The sequence below is a fragment of the Mustela erminea genome, chromosome 13 (assembly GCF_009829155.1).
Source record: "Mustela erminea isolate mMusErm1 chromosome 13, mMusErm1.Pri, whole genome shotgun sequence".
Classification (NCBI taxonomy): domain Eukaryota; kingdom Metazoa; phylum Chordata; class Mammalia; order Carnivora; family Mustelidae; genus Mustela; species Mustela erminea.
Genome location: NC_045626.1, coordinates 40,697,639 through 40,721,016, shown reverse-complemented (window position 1 = coordinate 40,721,016; position 23,378 = coordinate 40,697,639).

Genomic DNA, 23,378 nt, shown 5'->3' with positions numbered 1-23,378 from the left:
TGGCTATGAAATAAGTAAGTGAAAAGGGAAGTATTAAACATGCATTATTATTTGTCATCTAAACTTAAGAAAAAATGGACTTCCTGGGAATTGGTTTCCAAATCGGATCTTTGCATAGTTTTAAATTACCACCTTCTAATCTATTTGCTAAGTAACCTTACTGGCTTACTTTAAGCAGAGTAGATCTGCAAAACACCGCATCGGTCACTTTTCTGAAAATATGAAAGAATTTCCTCTGTTTGGCCAATCTATCTCTTTAGTTAGAATAATTAAATTCGACTTCTAGGAGTCTCTCATAGCAATATAAAAGAGAAAAAGAGAAAAAAAAGGCTCTGAAATTTCACTTCATAATGCTTCACATCTGCAGCTCTGAGTTGCTTAGATTTGGAAATCAACTGGATAGTTTATCTTTACTAACTATTCCACAAGAGAACGGCTACTAATTAATTACTCATCAGCAAAAACTATCCCAAATGAGAAGACACATCGAGAATACACATAGCTAGACTGTGATCTCAGACATAGGGAGAGCCTGATTCATTTGCTTTCAGTCAGGTTGAATCACCAGCCAAATGTAGCAGAGGTAAGGTGGAAAACAGTGGTGCAAAAATACCAATGCCTGAGTCCTACCTCAGAATTTCTGCTTTAGGGGCACCTGGGTGGCTCAGTTGGTTAAGCATCTGCCTTTGGCTCACGTCATGAGCCTGGAGTCCGAGCACAGAACCTCCCATCAGGCTCCCTGCTCAGCGGGGAGTCCGTGTCCTCCTCTCTCCCTGCTCCTGTCCTGGTTGTGTGCATGTACGCTGTCTCTAATAAATAAATCAAATCTTTAAATTTGAAAAAAAAAATCTGATTTATTTGATTGTGGTGGAGCTGGGGGCTGAATTTAAGTACCCCAGCTATTTCTAATGTGCAGCTGTGGTAGGTAGAATTTTTTTAAATCTGTGGGTGTCAATACAGGGTCAGACGTCTGAGTCATGGGTTGGTTGTGGCCATACCTATAAGTTTGCACGAAAAACGCTTTCAATATTCTTTGTCCACGTAAAAGAACTTGTTTTGTCTCATGCTAACTTGCAGACACTTTCTGTAGAGCAGGGTCCGGAATTGTGATGGTGAAGTTTCTGTTTGCTTTATTTCACTTTGTGTTTCGTCTGTGGGTAAGATAATTACAGCTGAGTCCCAGCAGCATATGGCAGTGGGCTGGGGAGAAGAAAACCAAATGAGGACAAAAGCACAAATACAAAAATAAACATAAGTCAAGTTTGTGCTGCTGGGTAGTTTTCTTTCATCTTTCTGTGAGGTTAATTAACTACACAATATGTCTTTGCCACTCTGATGCATCCAAAGCATCCCAGAAGGCTCCTCCTCCACAATCTAAATTATAATGATGCTTGAATGATAGCAGAATTTTTAGTTTAACTAGAGTTAAGTGAATGAGTCTGGGCAACGTGAAAGTGCACCTTCACCATTATCCTTCTTGTCAACTGAACCACCATTTTAGGATCTCACGGAGGCCAAGAGCTGGAGCTGGTGGTTTCCTCCCACAGGCACAGGGCACTCTGGCAGTGAGAGACCTCACCCCACATCGTATCAAATCCATCGCATACCCCCGTGAATCACCTTAGATTTGTTTTCAAAGTTTTGGAAGGAGTATCTTGAATTTGCTTTTAAAATTATTTGCCTATGGGCCCACCACTTAATTATAACTGACTATTATTTCTCTGCAACTGTTGTCAATTGAAAAAAAAAAAACTAGCCCACAAACCATTTTCAAATTATGAAGATGGCATAGCATTACATTTTGTGGACACTTAGTTAAACATTATTTTATTTGTTTCTTTAGATTTTCTCTTTATGTCTTGCATCCAATGTATCATTTCCATTTTAAGGGGTCTTCATAGACCCCTAGAATCCCTCCAGGTCTAGACTTGGGATAGATACAAATGAATCTTTGTTGCCCCAACCCTCAGATTCCAGTGAGAGACTGAAGATACAAAGGGACAGTGGCCAGACCATATATGACAATAGAATTCGGAGCCACAGCCTATGTAACAACCAGCTGACATCAGTCATGATTTGGCCATTGACAGCCAGCTTCTCTCTACCCTGTCTTCTCCAGTCAGATGTGCCTAAAGCCTTCCCATTCCCCCGCGTCTCACCTGCATTTGAGTCTCTGACAAACGCAAGTGACAGTAGCAGATTCCTTTGCTATAGCAAACTCTGAATAGCCTCTTCATGTTCTCATTCAAGTGGCCTTCTTCATTTGCAGCTGGCAAAGAAACAGTGGAAAAGGGGCTGGGAATTGAATCTACATCTGACTTCTAATGGTATTTCTCATTCCTATTTGCATTTATGATTTTTTAAAAATTCTAGATGGTATTATACAAACAACGAAGAAGGAAGAAATCAGTGGCTTACATCGCATGGACTGAAGAATTTGTTAATTTTATGCCATAGCAACTGTACCCTGTTTTAATTGATAAAATATTAAATGAATTTTGAGATAATAAGGTTCTTACTAATCAGATTTGGAAACCGATTAATCTCTAAGGTAGTGGCCCTTATTTAAAAAGCTAGATAAGCCCTGCCCAAAGGTGAAAAATCATTTAGGATCATCCAAATCCATCTAGAAGTATCAGCACAAGGAGAAACGGCTGTCAGTCAACTGAATGTCAAAATGCATATTCTTTTTTGACATGAAAAAAAATCCTTAGGGCAACAATAATTTATATTAATAAACATAATTAAATGAAATTAATCTAATGTTAACCCATTTATTATCTTACCTTTATTCAGTGCCTTTCACTGTATTATCTCTCAATCCCCTGCTAACTCCAAGAGCATAATATAGGAAGTCAGAAATTATACATTAACTGAAAAGATAATAATTAAGCTGTTGTGGAAATTTACTTGTCTTTAAAAGAAGACATATTTCTGTCCAAGAACACTGTCATTTTACATAACTAGCAAATAAATGAATATGTGTAAAACATTTGGAACAATGCCTGACACATAACAAATTCTATGTAATTAACAAATACCATAATAATGTGGATTTAATACCAAAAGAAGAAAATTACTACCTAATGGAAAACTTCTCAGAGGGGTAAAGTCAAAATTGTCACAACCTGAGAACAAGCAATATTGGTATATTATTTTGTAGCTGAATATTAAGAGCCACCCTTTCTAAGAAAAGAGAGTTTTAGAATCAGAAAAATTCTGGCTGGAAACCTGATGTCATCCTCCTTAGACAGCTCCACAAAACCACACTCATTGTTAATCAGCTGACTCCTGGGACTTAAACCAGGCTTCAGAAGGAATCAACAGCTCTTAATCGAACAATGCCAGGGCTGTTGATTCACAAACCGTAGAGTCAACCTTTTCTTAAAAGGCTTTACTTATGTGGGACTAAAATGTGTTTTCAGATATAATAGCCTTCTTAGTAACTAGGGAGAATGTTAAACCTGATTTATCTTCCCCATGAGCCTAGGGCTATGTCTCATTAGCATTTAGCAGAAGACCAAGAAATTTTTTTCACTTTTAAAACTAACATATTTCAATGTGCTCTTTTTTTTTTTCTCTTTTGCCATTCTGTTGGTGCCTTCTCTTCTTTAAAAATCTTTTTTTTTTTAATTTTTCAAAAAAACTAGAATTTCAAACATGAGAGCTTCAAAATGGTCATTTCAGAAACAGGAGCTATGAAAAGGGATTGTTTCAAGCTGCAACAACTTCAAATGATTAGCCTTTTGAGACAGCAGGTGTTAGCTTCAGCAGGGTCCTAATGCCAGGAACACATTTACATTCAAATTAAACTGAATGTAATTAGAAGTTATTTTTTCAAAGTAAGAATTCCTTTGTGTAAGAAAATAATTGCAACTCCCACTTATGCAAAATCTGAATTAAATTTTTACACTTAAAACACCCATCTTGGCCATATTAATAAGGATGCCGAAAATTGGCTCAATATTTTTCCCTTTTGAGTACTACTACTATGTATTTACCCTTCTGTTAACATTCCCAGCACTTACTTTGAATGCCAGTGTGAAAACCAGAAGTGTATGTCCATATATAGGTAAGACAGTGACAAAAACTCTACTTGTGGAACATAAGGAATAACATCGAGGACATTAGGAGAAGAAAAGGAAACGTGAATTAGGGAAAATGGGAGCAGGAGACAAACCATGAGAGACTGTGGACTCTGAAAACCAAACGGGGCTTTAGACGGGAGGGAGGTGGAGGGATGGGTGAGCCTGGTGGTGGGTATTGGGGAGGACAGGTCTTGCATGGAGCACTGGGTGTGGTGCATGAACAATGAATCTTGGAACACTGAAAAAATTGAATTAAAACAAAACAAAAACTCTGATTTTCATTATTATTACCAAAGTTATTTGAAACTTTTTAAGAAAAGGAGATAGAAACCTCTATGGCTCAAGCAAAACCCCTTCTCTTAACCCACCTTCTGGCCAGCAGCCACTATCGTTACCTCCACTGAAACAGGTAAACCTTCCTGAGTGTAAAGTCTGATGGTGATTTATCTGACCTGATCCCTTTGCAGTATTGTCCCTTGATCCTTCCTTAGAAGATCTGTTTCACTGTCTGTGCTCTCTGCTATTTCTCCTCTTATATTTTTTTCTATTCCAGTCCAGTCCTCTTGGCTGGCTTCTCTTTTCTTTATCGCCTGTACATTGAATCATTCCCAGAGTTCTCTCCCCAGCTGATGTCTCTTTCCAACCTTCACCTACAATCTCACATTACGACTTTGACTCTCATTTTTGCTGGTCACTTTCACCTTTCTGTCTTCTAGGACATTTTAATTATCTCACATGCTCTACTTTCCTTTTCTTGACCAGCAGATGTCTAGGGTGATTATTTTTGAAGGTACATCTGCTGCCCATTTATAATTCAATGTCCTACAAAAACTTAAATTCAGCCTATTAAACACTGATCTCATTTTCATATTCTACCTCTATCATCTTCTCATCATGAGAGCCTGTTTCAATAAATTATGCTGCCTCTCACCTAGTTGTTAACTATTCAATTCTTCTATGTCTCCTTTTTCCTTCACTCTCCATGTACAAGTCTGGTCTACTCTTCTACTTGCTAGCATTTCTTTAAGCTGTTCTTTCTTGGCCACTACAACTTCCTTTGGGTTGTCATCATTTCTTACCAAGATTCTGTATTAATTTCCAAAGTCAAGTCCCTGCCTCTAACTATGTGTCATGGTAGGCAGAACAGTGACTCTGCAAGACCTAGTCTCTGTAACCTATGGATGTGTTACATTTCTTGGCAAAGGGACTTTGCAGATGTGATTAAGGTCAAAGGCCTTGGGATGAGAGATCATCTTAGGTTGTCAAGGTATGCCCAATCAAACCATACAAGTCCTTAAAAATGGGACATTTCCAGGATGTGTCAAAGAGAGAGATGTAATGACAAAGAAGAGTCAGAGAGATGCAATGTTACTGTTTTTAAAGATGGAGAAAGGGGCCAGAAACCAAGGAATGCAGCTTGTCTTCAGAAGCTGAAGAAGTCAAGGAAACACATTCTTCTCTAGAGCTTCCAGAAGGAAATGTAACATGCCGACGCTTTGATTTTAGCCCAGTGTTGAGTCCTATGTCCGTCTTCTGGCCTATAGAAGTGTAAGATAGTAAAATGGTGTTGTTTCAAGCCACTAAGTTTATGGTTATTTGTTAAGGCAGTGTAGGAAACTAATACATATCCCTCTGAATTATTTTTCACCTCACTATCAAGGAATCTTTCTAAAATACCAAGATGCTCACATAAACATGTGTATTTAATTTTCTATGCTGTGTAAGAACCACAAACTTGGCGGGTAAACAACAGTACACCTACAGTATGTCAGTTTCCATGGATCAGGCATGACTTAGCTGAGTCCTCTGCTCCAGATGTCACCAGACTTGGGACCCCATTGAAAGCTGTATTCATCTCCCAAATCCACTAATCTCAGTTCTTATGGTTGTAGAACAGAGGCCTTTAACTTCTAGAAGCTTCTGGTAGTTTCCTGCCAAGAATCCTTTCTACATACCACAAATTATTTGTTCAGGTCAACAGGAGAAGAGCTATTATTGCTTCCCCTTTCTGTGACCTCAAATTATTTCCTCAAAGGGCCCCCCATGATTATTAGGTCAAACCCAGCCAAAAAATTTTCTTTTTATGTGTGTGGGGATTTTGATTATTTTGTTTCTGGCTTCAAACAACACAAATTTATCTCAAGTTTCTGTAGGTCAGAGATCTGAATACCAGTTAGCTGAATCCTCTGCTCAGGGTGTCACTATACTGAAATCAAAGTATTGACCAGGTCTATAATATCAGCTGAGACTCGAGATCCTCTTCCCAGCTCATATGTTGTCAGAATTCAGTTCACTGCAGCTGTGTAGATGACATCCCATGTTCTTGCTGTCATGGAATGGAATGGAAAACTACAAGGACCAGGAAAAGGCAGAATGATTAAGAATTTAGATCATTTTGGAAAGAAGATTGGATCACTCCACCAAATAAGGAACTAAGAGCAGCTGGGGTTCTCGCTGTGGGCAAGGGAAACATGGAATGGGTAGTTGAAAGTAGAAGCTACAGATATCAACTATGATCCCATGACCAATTATGGAAATCAGGACTCTGGTAATTTTGCATATATTGTCTTTGTTTGTTATATATGTGTGTTTATTTTTTTCCTGCTTTATTGAGATATAATTAACCTATAACACTGTATAAGTTTAAGATATCCAACACACTGACTTGATACACTTATATATTGAAAAATGACACCACAATATGGTTAGTTAACACCTCCATCACTTGGCACAACTACCAGTGTGTGTGTGTGTGTGTGTGTGTGGTGAGCAATTAAAGACTTTCTCCTTAAGCAACTTTCAAGTATATCATACAGTATTGTTAACTATAACCACCATACTGTCATTAGGTCCCCAGAAATGCTTCATCTTATAAGTAGAAGATTACACCCTTTGACTAACATCTCCCTAACCCCTGACGACCACCATTCTACTCTCTGTTTTTATATAATGAGGCTCTTAGGGAGAGCAGGCAGGTCTCCCAAGCTAGTCTGACTCTGCCTCAGAGAGCAAGAAAGGTAGCCTGGTTTGGAGTTTTTACTGTGCTGAGTAGTTGAAACCTGGCTAAGGGATCCCACACACGGGCAAGAGCTAATGTGGTTTGCATTTTCAATCAGTGACAAAGGAGGAAGAATCCCGACTTTCTTAACGTGCATGGATGTAGAGAAGAAAATCAAGAGGTGAAGTTTAAAACTGTCAGCAATTAAATATCGAAAACCATGGAGTCCAATCATTTGTTGCAAAGGAATTTAGAAGATTTAAAGAGATTCCCAATATATGATCCTGGGAATGCATTTGTATACAGACACTGTAAAGACACCTATCTGAGTTATTACATGCACCATATGTAGCTTTGCATTACCTACCCAACTCCCACAGGAACACAAGTAATTGCCTATTTAACATGCATATTCCTCAGCACTAGACTTTGAACAACCTTAGGGCAAGGAACATATCTTATGTGTCTTGGTATTTCCAGGTTCTAGCATAGTGTCTGACACATAGTAAATGTTCAATAAATATTTATAGAATAAATGAAATCATTAACTCTCATATACTATAACATTTATTTTTAAAACACTTGAGTGTAATTACTGTGATGGTTGGTGTAACAGTTCAGCCTAGGGCAACTTGATAAAATGCACAATATTTTAATCAGGATTTCATACTCTAAAGTGGTTAGTTAGCATTTTGAACACTCTTATCAGAAGTTCTCATTGCAGAGGCAGCTTCTACAAAAGCTTTAAGAATCTTTATTTTGTCATAAGCACTTAAAGAGTATGAGTTGGCAGAAAGGATTTTAAAATCTTTAATTGGTAGAGGGATTGCAAAAGGTGGGTTGACGAGAAATACATCATAAGACCTTCAGTCCTGGCATGAATCTGGTATAGAATCTAACACACCCAGTAGGCTGTGATGTTTGCAATTTAGGGCTCTGTTCAGCTTTCTGCTCAAAAATTTACAGAAGGGTCTGAACCTCAGGGATCCTGGGTACAGTCTTATGTGACTGAAGCCCAAAGACTCAGAGCTAGAGCTTAAAAGAATGACAGGAATGATTGTTATGGGGCCTGCCCTGCCCTCTCATATATGCTTTTATATATGCAGCATTTTTTTTTGCCACTTGCTTTGCTTTAATATACGACCACATACTGAGGTTGTGTGGGAGCCTACAACCATCAGCTACCTCTAATAATTAAAGACTACTGATATCAGCAGAAGGAAATACAGTACATAAACAACCAAACTGGCCTAGATAAGCTTGTTACATCCCATCTCTAAAATATACTACTTTATCATCATAAAAGGGAACATTCCTTAAGACCCTGTCAGACTTATAATTAAGAAATATTTCACGAGGAGGGTCTATATTAATTTCCCAGGGCTGTTATAACAAAGTAATACAAACTGGATGACTTAAAACAATAGAAATTTATTGACTCACAGTTCTGGATGCTAGAAGTCGAAAATCAAGGCATTGGGACCCCCTCTGAAACCTATGCAGGAGTCCTGCCATGCTTCTTCCTAGCATCTAGGCTTGCTGGCCACCTTTGACATTCTTTGGCCTACAGGTGCATCCCTCTGGTCCCTGGTCATTACATGGCCTTCTTCTTGGGTGTCTTTGTCTCCCCACGGCTGTCTTCTTCCAAAGAGACCAGTCATACTAGAATTGGGACTCACCATATTCCAATATGACATCATCTAAACTTAACCAATTACATCCGTTTTAACCCTCTTTCTAAATAAGGGTCACATCTGAGATACTGGGACTTAGGACTTCAACATACGTTTCTGGGAGGGCGCACGATTCAACCCATACCAGACTCTGCCTGTGAACTTGCCTTCTGAGTTCCAGTTCCCGAAAGAGAGCCAATTTTTAATTTTTAATCAAGGGACCTTTTTTGAGTTTCTCCTATGTAACAGAATTAAAATCTTACTCCTTGTTCTTCATGAGTTGTTAGTCTAATGATAAGGCGAACATGCAAGTGAGTAAATACTGTGAAGACGCTGTTCCGATGAAGGAATATGTCTCATTACAGTGAAGCATAAAATTTAGGAGTTGAAAATAATTATAACAGATTGTGTTATCACTTTATTGAAAGTTTAAAAACACACCACACACACACACACACACACACTGCCCTGAATTCTAAAATGCTCTAAGCTCCCATTAAGAACTTTCATTTCCCCTGAAAAGAAAGTAAGACTTTTTTAATATCTTATCTCAAAGAGAATAAGGCTAATAGCATAGCAAGATGATTCAGCAGTTTAGAAGATAGTTTTGAATGCAGAAAACCAGCATCTGTGTATCAGCTCCCCCCTTGCTCATGCTATAGGAAGGAATCAGGACTGTCAGCCTCAAAGAAGAATATACAACAATAGTGTTTTTGTTTTCACTGACAGGTCAAATCATGTTCCAAGCCCTTCACCAACAAAGAAAGCCTTTTTCCTTTGAAATATAATTTCTCATAAGTTGAATGCTTGTATAACCCCTATTTACTATGCACTTAACATCAGAAAGTCAGGGCAACACATTTATTTCCTATAAAGAAAAACCGAAAACAGTAATAACAACAATAAAACCTTAATTTTGCTACTCAGTAGCACAGATGAGGTAGGTCTCAAAAGGATTTCAGGAAAGCTCCCAACTCCAGGCCCCAGCCAGGGTTGGCAAAGCACACAGTGCTCCTTAGACAGGGATTTGCAGCTCACCCACTGGCTCCCTGACTGGTGAGCAGCCTGGGTTTCCTGCCTACAGTATCCTACGCCCTCCTCAACACGCTGTCTCTCCCCTCTGAGATTCCTAAACCCTTTCTCTCCATCTTTCTCTCTCTCCCTCCTAGGCTCCTCCTTTCCTCAGCCTCAGAGCAAAGCCCCAAGTATTTCTTTTCAGCAGTTTTACTTTCTCTGGTCCTGAAAAGGACCTTAGAACCCTTTGCCTGGTGACGTTTCTTTCCCACAATATGCTGAAAATGTCTGCATCTTTCTTTGTTTTGAATTGCAATGGGTTGAGGGGAGCTCTCTCCTCCCTTAGTTTTCTTAACCTAGGAAGTATCTGGACCCAGAATTGGAATTGGGCAACCACCAGGCACCAGCTACAAGGGGAGGAGGAGAAAAAAATTCTCCCACACTTAATTTTAGGATAAAGTTTAATGTTATATTAAACTTAAGCAGGTGCACGTAGAGATTCCAACCACATCCTCTTACACTTTAATTTTCAGGTATATATGTCACAGGAAGAGGCTCTGTAAACCAAAGGGAGGAAGGACAAAGGGAGGAAGGGAGGGGAAGAAAAACAAAAGAAACAGGGATTAGCCTCTAAGAATATAACCAAAAGGTTTTTACTAATACTGACACTTTGGAGGATAGGACAGGAACTTCCATCATGAAATTAAGATTTGAAAGACTAATGCCAACAATGATCATTTTTTCCCTTTGTACCATTCATGGAAAAGTTAATATGTATCATTTTTTAGCAGTAATATTGGATATATCCTATTTATTTTTAGGTAAAACAAAAACTTTTGAGTTAGGAGGTTCCTGGGTGGCTCAGTGAGGAATCTGCTTCTCCCTCTCCCTCTGCTCCTCCCCCCATTCCTGCACACGCATGCTCTCTCGCTCGCTTTCTCTCTGTCTCTGTCAAATAGATAAAATCTTTTTTAAAAATCTCCTGAGTTAATGATTTTTTCAAACTTATGAATATCTTCCAATACCCTAAATGTCTTCTTAACATTCTAAAATTTTTCTTTTTTAAAAAAAGGATTTTATTTATTTATTTGAGAGGGAGAGCGACAAAGAGCGTGTGAGCACGAGTGGGGGGAGGGGCAGAGGGAGAAGCAGACTCCCGGCTGAGCAAGGTAGCCCAGTGGGGGGCTCTATCCCAGAACTCCAGGATCATGACCTGAGCCAAAGGCAGATGCTTAACTGACTGAGCCACCCAGGTGCCCCTATTCTAAATATTTCTAATTCTAAGAAATGGTTGAAAAATATTCAATTCTCTTTTACCCTTTTATCTTAAATAATTTTTTCTGAAAAACTGTAATTTATTCATAAAGTCAGAAAAACTGTAATTTATTCATAAAGTCAATAGTCTATACACCAAGAGGAGTTTGTACAGAACATGTCACAATGTGTGATATAATTATCACATACAACTATAAAGCAACCTCTCCAAGCCAGATGGACATTAACTGATAGGGTGTTGCCCCAAGCATACAATGCTCGGATTAAAGGATTTATTCCCTAATGGGATCCTTGCTGGTACCTTTTTACATTATCAAGGGTCCATTTGCAACCTTACAGATTTTACCAAAAGGTTTAGGTGATCAGATTTACTCCAGCTTTCATCATCAAAGATGCCGCTTGAATGGTACCACCCCGTGAAATAGGTACTTCACTGTCATACGCAAAGATAGGAACCATTTTCCAAGATATGTTCTAAAATACATTTATTATTTCAATATAAATGTGGTAAACAAAATAATGCCCCCCCACAAGCTGCTTCTCAGAACCTGAGAGTATATTACTTGACACAGCAAAGGGGACTTTGCAGGTGTGAATAAATGAGGGGTTTTTCCCCGGAATGTCATGAGGTCCTTATAAGATGGAGACAAGAGGGTCAGGTCTGAGGAGGGGCACGAGAGGAATGTAGGCAGCCTCTAGAAGCTGGGAAAGGTGAGGAATGGATCCTCTTATTCAGCCTCCAGCAGGAATTCAACCATTGATTGTAATCCCTCAGGCCCCATTTCAGACTTCTGACCTCCAAACTACAAGGTAATAAATTTGTGTTTTAACCCGCTAAATTTGTAGTGATTTGTTACAGTTGCAATAGGAAACTAATACAGTGGGTTGTATCATTTGGCTTAAGAGAATTAATAAACTGTAATATTTGAGAGCATAGGCTTTGAATTTATACAGACCTTCTTAGAATCAGCTGCACCTGTCACGTATGACCAGGCTTGGCAATTAACATCCTCAAGCCTAAATATTTCTCCTCTGTAAGATGGGTTTTGAAAATAGAGTTTTTGAAGGGCGCCTGGGTGGCTCAGTGGGTTAAAGCCTCTACCTTTGGCCCAGGTTCTGTTCTCAGGGTCCTGGGATCAAGCCCTGCATCTGGCTCTCTGCTCAGTGGGGAGCCTGCTTCCCCCTCTCTCTCTCTGCCTGCCTCTCTGCCTACCTGTGATCTCTCTCTGTCAAATAAATAAATAAATTCTTTAAAAATTAAAAAAAAAAGAAAAATAGAGTTTTTGAAAAGAATAAAGGAGGTATTTGTAAAGCACTTTAAATAGTACTAATTCTTAACAAGGCCCTGCTCCAAATCTTAGCCACTGTAACCATGCACTCTGAATATATACTATGTTCACTATTTTTTAACTTGTCAGAGGAATCCTGGAACCACCTTGACTTAGGTAACTATTATTGTCCCCTCGTTGGTAGGAAGGAAATGAAACATCAAAACAGAATCGAACCAAGTTATCCAGAGCCACTCTCAGGATTTTATGGCTAAAAATGAAGCAAAGATAGAAGTGCTGAATCTGGAAAATATGATCCATCTATAATATGGCAAGATGGAGGGAAGAACAGAAGATTGAATTGTAACTTGGTTCACATTTTTTTTAAATATTCTTTTTCAGAAACAAAAGCATAATCAGGCAATTTGTAGTCAGCTTTCTATTATAGATACCAAATCATACTCTTGGAAAACTGGAAGGTAATTGACTTTTTATTCATTTTTAAATACCTGGAGCAGTAACTTCAACCTACCTTATAAAACAAATGTGGCTTTTTATTTTCACATCAGGATATTTTTAAAAGGTTAGTGTGAAGTACCTATAAATATGCAAAGATTTCAACAGCTAAGACAAACATCTCAGTAAATAACTTAATTGAGCTGTGAATATTTAGTGATTGAAATCCGATTACTTTGTGGCTTAATTTGTGTACTGCTTGACTGCTCTGCAGTTTCAGGCAATTTAACAATGTAGACAGTATATGAAGATGGAATGTTAAATAGTGACTAAGCCATTCGAAGTAAAAATGTCTGTGTTGTGTTCATTTTTTTAAGCATACTACTGAGTAGGATGCACACTCAATTCAAAGACTCCAAGTAGACAGAATATATAAGTCACAGAAGGCACAGATTCTCTGCCCCCACATCTTCGGATAATTAGTTTTACCTTCTTGTTGAATTTTTGGTGATCATTAGGCTCATAAAGATTAATAGCACAGCACACAAAATCACCTTCACTCCCGTAAAATACAGTTTACTATATACGGAGGGTCAGAGAGTTTTTGTGATGACCTAATGCAGAAGAGATGTGGAGTACCAGCTCTTTTGAGAGATTTCTTGTTGTCCTTAAACCCAGCTAAGTGAGTTTCTGATATTTTACAGAACTGTATACCCAGACATTGAATTTTAAGAGACTGGTAATAGGTTAGGTCAATAAAGACAGCAAATCTGGACATTGCATGCCAAACAAACTGAGTCTCTTCCTCGGTGTGTCCTTTTATAAGCACATTCCAGAATATGGCTTCTATCATCAGTTCATTTTATTCTTTCTTCAAAATAAAGCTGTAAGTTCCATCCATCTCCACCCTTGGCATTTTACCTAAGCCACTTGGATTAATGCAAAAATCCCAGTTTTCTACATCCATCTCATATCCCCTCATTCCGTTCTTCCCACAGAAGCCAAATGATCTTTCCAAAAACCAATCATTTTACTATCATCTCAAAACCTGTCAATGTCTTCTTGTTAAACAGTTAGGAAAAAAATCCAAATTCCTTACAATGAGCCTCAGGGTCCTGCTATGCTGACTGCTACCTACACTTTATTCATACCAATATATCCACGTATTATTATTGCAACATGTGATCAATATCACAATATCAGTAAGATCTTATGTCATAAGAACTCTCTAAAAACTGGATCAGCACTTTTTGATTTAGGTTGGCCACACCTTCACCTTCAGGACTCACTAGCCACATGTGACATTCAAGCCACACAACGCAGATCCAGAGAACCAACCTGCTGATGTCAATGAGTGGACCCAATGAGGAGAAACATAGGTCATGGCATACATTGTTTCCTTCACAAACAAGGAAATATTTTTCTAGAGTCAAAGAAAATGCCTAAAAAGGAAAATCTTCTCTCCAAACTAATAAGTATTCATTTCTAAGCTAAATCATTTTATGTCAATATAAATTAAAAGTGGCTATCCAATAAATTCTAATACCTTATATTTAATAGTCATTCCTTTTTTGAGTATTAACTTTTCAGTTTATAATGATTCCATACGATTGTAACAAATTATGAAGCTTCAATATAGCTACCTCATACTGAAGGTGTCTTTACCAAAAAAGAAATATTTCATTAAAACTGTTTTGGCATTTATAATCAAATTAAAGCGACAGTAAGCATAACAACAAGTTCATAATTACTGTGATAAATGTGGACTGATTGTAGGGGCTGATAACATCCATCCTTAATATATGGTAAGATTCTATAAAGGGAACTTAAAATGAATTTAAACACTTTCTAATTCTTAATTTCAATCATTTTTAAAGGCTGAAAACTACTAAAACTGATTGCAATATACACAAAACTACACTCAATTCATTCTGCCTGAGTTAGCTTTTTGTCTGGTTGATTAAACTTTTTTGGCTTTTATATTGCTGAGAACTCAGCAATTGTTCATACATGAAAGGCCATTTAAATTTGGTGGTTTTAAATGGTCATTTGGACTTACTAAATAACGTTATGAATGCCAGTATCTAAATTGCAGTGATCGTTTAGCAACTAATGGGTCATCTATTCCCATGGTAGGAAAAAAAAAACCCAAAAACCTCTTCAAGTTAGTCAATGGTCACAGGCACAGACAGAAATAGGATTTTAAGTATAACTTCACCTAAACCCTCTATATCTCAAACACAAAATTAATATGAGTTGTTGATACTCTGAAGTGAGAAGTTGTTGGCAAATTACTAGAACAGAGCCCAATTATAAGGGGTTAGCAAACTGTTTTTTCCATACTAACGTGTTTTAGCTCCACCTTGGATAGGCGATTTTTTTAGTTCTTGATAAAAGCAAGGTTATCCTTGTCTGTCCATCAGGTGTAATTTCATGTTCCAAGTAGAGACAGCTTTCCTTAAAGCCACCTGTGACCCCAAGCTTCATGTGCCTTCTCCCTTTATCATAAATAGAGTCCCATATACTCCTCTGTCCCTCGGGGCCCCATCCGAGGTACAATTTCATATCACTCTTCCAGTTTGACTCCAATCTTCCCAAACTTCTTTTCAGTCTCTTAGGTCTTCAGATGATGTTTCTAGATCCTTCCTCCATTTCCATCTTCTATCTTAATTCACACATCCTTTCCAGAGAGTATTGTTCTCCTGAACTTTCTGCCTATGATCAATCTCTCCTCTTTCAGTTAAGTTTTTGTGGCATTATAAGAATAACCTTCCCAAGATCGATATGTTCTTTTGCATATTCATGAGGAAACCTGTTACCCTGTGGAAACAGGTATTTTGGCGGTCTTCAAATTTTGCAGAAGAAACAGAAGTTTCTCCAACAGAATGTGGGGAAGAAATGGATACTGACGTCTATAAAGCAGCATTTCTCAACCCCAGCTGTGTGTAGGAATCACATGCTAGGACTGGGGTGCACCTCCAAGATTCTGATCAAAGTCACCCAAGGTTAGGCTCAAGCATCTGTATTTCTGGAGGTGATTGTAATGTGTATTCAAGGATAAAAACCCACCCCGTAGTGTCAGATTATAGGACTCTAGGTAAAAAGAACAGCCTTGGGTACCCAAAGTACTGGCTTAGGGACCATAGGGAAAAAGAAGGTACAGAGACCTGATGACGTGTGGGAGACTTGCCTGGGAGTAGGGCACGGAGAATAGACAGGAAAGCTGGCAACCAGGGATATAGGAAGACTGTCCATGTTAGAACCCATGAGCCTTTGTTGAGCAATTTATACTCAGAATTAAACCAGAGTGATTAACAGAAAAACTTCAGGGAGGTATTTTGGGACTTAAACTAGCAGCGGAATATAAACTAAAATAATGGGTCAAGCCAGAAATAATTAAAAAACATACCTTGTCCTATGTTCAAGGGAATAATTAACTTAGAAAGAGATGGTCAAAATTAATGTGCAAACAAGTCGATTAAAAAAAGAAAAAATTCCCTCTCTGGACCCTGCAACATCCTCTACCCATTTGCCTCTTCCTCTTCCTTTCACAGAACAGCCAGCATCTCAGAAATCTTGTCCTACTTCTTGACTTCCAGTTCACTCATCCACCCACTGGGATGCTGAAGCCACTTTTGGCAAGACCGAAAGTGAGCTTTTTATTGGTAAATCCCATGGATCTCACTCAATAATCTTACAGAGACTTAAGCAGGTTAAATTCCTCTTCAATTCCTCTTTCCTTGGCCTTTGTGATGCAGCTATCTTGTTGATAATCCTCTTCTAGCTTCTAGGAAAATCTTACTATGCTTTCCTAAGTTAACCTGTACCTTGGTGTTCTGTTCTTACTGTTGTCAGAATTCTGTCTTTGGCTACACCTTACACACCACATTTACCAAGGCATTTTCACCAATCCCTACGGTTTCAACTACTCTCAAAAGGCTGATGACACACACTGCTTTTTCACCTGCCCAAACTTCAAGGCTAGGATCTAGAATCTGCGTGTTCTCTCATGTTGTTTTCAGACACTTTACACTCAATATGTTAAAAAAAAATGAATTTATGCCTTTCTTCCAATTTTTATTACCAGACTGTCCTAGTGATCCTAGTCAGAATTAAGAAACCATTCTTGATTTATATTTTTCTGTCTCCCCTAATATATATATTATACATATATTGAGCAAGATTATATATATATATATATATATATATATATATATATACTAAAAGCTTTGACACCATCTGAAATTTTGCCAGAAAATGCAGAATCTCAACCCTCACCCCAGACCTGCTAAATAGGAATCTGTTTTTTTGTTTTTTGTTTTTCCAATATTCTCTGTTTATTCTCCATACAGTAAAGTTTAAGGGACATTGTTCTATAATTCATGCCTTGGAAATGCTCTGATTCAACTCTTTCTCTCCACTTCTGCTGCTGTTGTCATAATCCAGGCCATGAGTTCTGAAAATGAGGTGCATGTTACAATCATTTGGACATTTTTTTTTTTTTTTAATACCCATGCCAGTTTCTACCCCTGGAGATTCTAACTTCATTAATCTATAGCAGAACTGTAATTTTGAATCACGAATCAGTAATTCTGGAATCAATAATTTTGAAAAACTCCTCCAGCTGTTTTACTCAGTAACCAACCTTGAGAATCACTCGTTGAGGTCATGAGCAGCTTCAACTAGATTATTATGAGTGTCCTCTAACTGATGTCTCAGTCTTCAGTCTTTCCAACTTTCCTTCTTCCTAATAGAATGATATTTCTTAAAATCTGAGTTTATAGCTTTTCAGTAACTTATGCTGACTCCATGTTAAGCATATACACTAAAGCAAGACACTCATGGCCCTCCCTCAGCTGTCCCCTGCTCACTCATCCAAAGCCATTTCCCACCATGAACTATCCTTCCCTGTGTTCTTCTGTATCACAGTCAGCTGAATGATTTGCAGTTTACCAAGTGGGTCATGGTTGTTTTTGTCTCTGCGTCTGCTCTTTTGTTAACAGCTTTATTGAGGTCTGAAAGATATGCAAAGAACTATACATATTCAATCTGTACAATTTGATGAGTTTGGACACAGGCAAACATCCATGATACCACCACCACAATCTAGATAGATAGATAGATATAGATACAGATACAGATACAGATACAGATACAGATATAGATATAGATATATAGATATATCCAACTCCTTTCAGAGTAGCCTTGTGTCCCCTTTGTTTTCATGTACTTCTGTTTTTTGTGTAGATGTGTGTTTTGTGTGTGTGTGGCAAAAACACCTCACCTGAGAGCTACTCTCTTAAAAAAAGTTGAAACACAACTCTCAGCAATTTATAACTTCACTGTCCTCATCTACAGTGAGAAGACTTTTATTATAATAACAGAAAGTAAAATGAACTATTTTGACAATCCATTGAACTTTGGTAGTAAGAAATTCCTAATTTTCTCAACTAAACGTCTCCTAAGAACAGTATCTGTTGAGACTTCCCTACTCAAAGGAGACACCACGAATCATTTGATGGACACTATCAGAATATAGAGGGGCACCTGTGTGACTCAGTTGTTGAGCGTCTGCCTTTGGCTGCGTCATGATCTCAGCATCCTGGGATCGAGCCCCGCATTGGGTTTCCTGCTTAGTAGGGAGTCTGCTTCTCCCTCTCCCACTCTCCCCACTTGTGTTCTCTCTCTACCTGTGTTTCTCTCTGTCAAATAAAAAAAATAAAATCTTTAAAAAAAAAAAAGTAGAACTTAAAAATTTAAACTATATTAAAAGGAGGATATTATGTAACATAATGAAATTTTGTCACAGTGTATTTGCTGAACACTTGTTGAGGATTTCCTGTATGTTAGGCACTGTGGAAGATATTAAACCAGTTCCTGACATTAGAGATATTAATCTATGGGGAAAATAAAACATGCACGCAACAACAATATCTAATACTGACTTAGTACTTTCTGTTAGACAGTGTATATAATCCTCATTTCAACTCTAAAAGACAGACATTAAAATATTTATATTATAGATGAAGACAGAAAAGTTTCTTAATTTTCTCAAGGGTATCCAGGTAACAAGTGGGAGAGGTCAAATTCAAACCAGGTCCTGTCTAACTCCCAAAGCCCCACTCCTACACACTGCCCTCTGCTAATTCTTTACAATCAAGGGCTGATGGTTAAATGTCATCTGAGTGCCTCATGCCTTGGCAGTGTAATAATCGCCCAATCTTACAGTCAAACAAGAAGCTAATTATCCTAAGATAAAAATTCACTCAGTCTTTTGATGCTGAAAATTTAGATACTTGGACACATCTGGTTGATTCACAGAACTTTTACTTTTCATCCAGATTGCTTGTCATTATAAATGCCATAACATAAACACAACCAAACTTGAACTGCTCAGGCTTTTCTAAATGGACCTCAAAGCACTCATTGCTCTTTCAGAAGTGTAATGTTGATTTTGATGCACTATCGGCTTTTGTGTGAGAGCCTATAATTAAAAACTTACAAGGCTTCATTACAAGGATATAAACTAGAAAATGGAAAGTTGTATTGGTGAGAAATCTTAACATTTCTTTCTTTCTGAAGAGCCCAGAAAAATGAGAACTATCACTGCTGTTGCAGTTACCTCTGTGGACTGAGGAACTGCTGTTAATCCAACACCTTCGGCTCTGAGTAAGAGAAATGGAGAACCAGGCTCCTAGTACCCCTAGTACCGAAGGCAAAGCATATCAAAAGAATAGTTATGACAACAAAGTCAAGATAGGGAAGCTACACGATTAAGAACTTGTGTTGTTGTTTTTTTTCCCCAAAAAGACCGAATATGGTGTGTGTGCTAGGTGGTTCCGTAATGGCGCCACACCCTGTTATTTCACAAGGTCTATTCCTGGCTTCTTAGAATAGAGATGCTAGCATTAAATTGTTGCTTGAACAATATCCTAATGAGTCAGATTTTTCTTTTGTGTGGAACCTGCCCCTCACCCTATTCCTTCTACCTTAATAGTTTCAGGTTCTTTCCTTCCAAAGACGGGTTTTGGCTATTTATCAAGCTATTTGTCTAATAGATATCATTATTCATACATTTATGTATCCTTGTTTTATTTAAACCTATCATTTTTCAAAACATATCACTAACTTGATGTGTGGCATCTATCCATCTAACTAATTAATCACTTGATAATATTATTCGCCAACTGACAACCATAAACAGAGAACACAGAAATTTGACCGAACACATTTCCATGCAGTTAAAATCATATCAACAATTCTTTGGAGGGTTCGTTGTGTGTTACCCACATGAATAGGAATGAAATGATTCATCATAATACCCCAGCAGTAGCCAATCAAATATATAACTATAAGGATTTTCTGTTTCGTTTTCTTGCTTATTTAATTTTAGAGTTATCTTGCTTTGTAAAATCCACCATTCTTTGTTGTAAAATCAGAAATTAATAATGGGAGAAAAAGGAGAAAGAAGAAAGGAAAAAATTAAATGAGAAAGAGTAGAAGATGAGATGATCACATACAACTCCAAGAACACCCAACAAGAAGTCAACTTTTCTAAAGAATGAGTCCTAGAGTAGAATTCCATCTCTAGGACTTGTATACATTGATTCCTTACCTAGCATGAACTCTAGAAATATTGTCAACGGTGATTTTTTAATCCTGAATTTGGAGTAATTACAACAAACAATAGATTTACTAGCCTTGCTAAAAGGGAAAGATTGAACCAGAGTGTGCAAAAATAAAAAGTTAAAAAAGTAGATCATCAGGAAAGCACATGAGAATTCATGGCAATGTAGAATCAGGTAAAAGATGAAGTTTCAAAGGGGGTGAGCATAGAAATATATTCTTTAGTTACATGTAAGGAATGCTTTCAGCAGTTACTTAAAGTATAGATATTGGAACTAATATTAAATGATCTACTTACCTAGAGATGTGTCTTTTATATTTTAATTCCAGTATAGTTAACAGTGTTATATTGGTTTCAAGTGTACAGTAAGTGACTCAGCACTTCCATACCTCACCCAGTGCTCATAGGATGTGCATTCCTCAATCCTCATCACCTGTTTCCTCCATTCCCCTGACCCACCTCCCCTCTGGTAACCATCAGTTTGTTTCCAATAGTTAAGAACCTGTTTTTTGTCTTGTCTCTCTTTCTCTCTCTCTACTTTTTCCCTTGTTCACTTGTTTTACTTCTTAAATTCCATATATGAGTGACATTGTAGTATGGTATATGTCTTTCTCTGATTCTTTTCATTTAGCATGATACATTCTAGCTCTATCCATGTTGTTGGAAAGGGCAAGATTTCATTTTTATGGCTAAATAATATTCCATTTTATATATCTCGCTCTTTCTTATCCATTCATCTATTATCGACATGGGCTGCTTCCATAATTTGGTTATTGTAAATAATGTTACTATAAACACAAGGATGCATGTATCCCTTTGAATTAGTGTTTTTGTATTTTGGGGGTGAATACCCAGCAGCACATTACTGGATTGTAGGGTAGTTCTGTTTTTAACTTTTTTAGGTTCTTCCATACTGCTTTCCACAGTGGTTATACCACTTTGCATTCCCACCAATAGTGGAAGAGAATTCCTTTTTCTCCACACTCTCACCAACACTTGTTTCTTGTATTTTGACTTTAGTCATTCTGACAGGTCTGAGCTGACATCTCATTGTGGTTTTTATTTGCATTTCCCTGATGATGAGCAACGATGAGCATCTTTTCATGTGTCTATTGTTCATCTGTATATTTTCTTCTTTATATGTCTGTTCAAGTCTTCTGCCTATATTTTAATGGGATTATTTATTTTATGGTTGTTGAGTTTCAAAAGTTCTTTATATATTTTGGTTACTAACCCTTTATCAGCTAAATCATTTGCAAATACCTTCTCCCACTCAGTAAGTTGTCTTTTAGTTTTATTGTTTCCTTCACTGTGCCGAAGCTTTTTTTTTTTAATTTATTTTTATTTGACAGATAGAGGTCACAAGTAGGCAGAGAGGCAGGCAGAGAGAGAGGGAGGAGGAAGCAGGCCCCCCCCGCTGAACAGAGAGCCCGATGCGGGGCTTGATCCCAGGACCCTGGGATCATGACCTGAGCCGAAGGCAGAGCCTTTAACCTACTGAGCCACCCAGGCGCCCCTGTGCAGAAGATTTTTATTTTGTTGTAGTTCCAATAGTTTATTTTTGCTTTTATTGTCCTTGCTTCAGAAGACATACTGAGTAAAAATGTTGCCACAGCCTGTGTCAGAGGCCTCACTGCCTGTGCTCTCTTCCAGGATTTTGATGGTTTCAGATCTCACATTTAGATCTTAACCCATTTTTAATTTATTTTTGTGTATTGTATAAGAAAATAGGGGCACCTGGGTGGCTCAGTGGGTTAAAGCCTGTGCCTTCAGCTCAGGTCATGATCCCAGCATCCTGAGATCGAGCCCCGCATAGGGCTCTCTGCTCAGTGAGGAGCCTGCTTCCCCCTTTCTCTACCTGCCTCTCTGCCTACTTGTGATCTCTGTCTATCAAATAAATAAAATCTTAAAAAAAAAAAAGAAGAAAATATTCCAATTTCATTCTTTTGCATGTAGCTACCAGTTTTTCCAACACCACTTGTTGAAGAGACTATGTCTTTTTCCCATTGGATAGTCTTTCCTGCTCTGTCAAAGATTAATCGACCAGGGGCGCCTGGGTGGCTCAGTGGGTTAAGCTGCTGCCTTTGGCTCAGGTCATGATCTCGGGGTCACGGGATCGAGTCCCGCATCGGGCTCTCTGCTCAGCAGGGAGCCTGTTTCCCTCTCTCTCTGCCTGCCTCTCTGCCTACTTGTGATCTCTGTCTGTCAAATAAATAAATAAAATCTTCTAAAAAAAAAAAAAGATTAATTGACTATATAACTGTGAGCTTATTTCTGGGTTTTCTATTCTGCTCCATTGATCTCTGTGTCTATTTTTATGCCAGTACCATACTTTTTAGATCCCTACAGCTTTATAATATAATTTGGAGTCTGAAATTGTGAGAAATATGTATCTTAATTATAATTTGTTGTGTTCATTGATGTTAACCTGTGTCTTGACTACCTAATAAAATACATGAAACTCAACCATATGGTTCCATTTATTCCCAGTTACTTCTTCTGGTTTTCTTTTTTTATTACTGCGATTTTTAATAAGATAATTGTAGATCCATAAGTAGTTATAAGAAATGATACAGAGAGAACCCTTGTACAATTTTTCATTTTCTCTGGAATAAATGCTCAGGAGTACAGTTGCTGAGTCATATGGGGATTGCATGTTTGGTTTTATTAGAAACCACCAAACTATTTTCACTTTTTATTTTAACCATTCTGACAGGTGTGTAGTGATATCTTGTGGTTTTAATTTGCATTACTTGAGGTATGGTGATATGGAACATCTTTCATATTCTTATTTGTCATCTGTATTATCTTCTTTGTTAATATATCTATTACATTTTGCTCATTTTCTAATTATGTTATTTGGTTTTATACTGTTGAATTGCAGGTACTCTTTATATACTCAAAATACTAGTCCTTTTTTGGAGATGAGATTTGGAAATGCTTTCTCCCAGTCATAGTTAATCCTCTCATCCAATCCCC